Here is a 432-nt window from a genome sequence, read left to right as displayed (position 1 = left end):
TTACGAACCGCGACTAAAGGCTTTAGTCCCGGTTCTCGTGGCTAACCGGGACTAAAGGCCCGTCCTTTAGTTCCGGTTCTCGTGGCTAACCGGGACTAAAGGCCTCCTCCGCAGGTTTAAACCTGGTTTTTTTGCGATTTTTTTTTATTTTTTGTATTTTCAAATTTCTGAATTATTTTAACCTCTAATCTCTAATCACCATCCCTCATCACTGCTCAATTTATCCTCTAATCTCTAATCACCCCTCATCATTCCAAATCATCTAACTTCCCGGACGGTCACCCATCCTCTCACTACTCCAGCCTGAGCACGCTTAACTTCCGGGTTCTATTCTCCCTCGTTTCCAAGTCTGCACTTGTTGTTTTCCTGACAATAGTAGGATGTCAATTCTATTAACCCTCAGGAATTTAGCTTGAGCATGAAGTGACACAT

Source organism: Triticum aestivum, chromosome 2D, assembly GCF_018294505.1.
Source record: "Triticum aestivum cultivar Chinese Spring chromosome 2D, IWGSC CS RefSeq v2.1, whole genome shotgun sequence".
Classification (NCBI taxonomy): domain Eukaryota; kingdom Viridiplantae; phylum Streptophyta; class Magnoliopsida; order Poales; family Poaceae; genus Triticum; species Triticum aestivum.
This window is presented reverse-complemented; position numbering follows the sequence as displayed.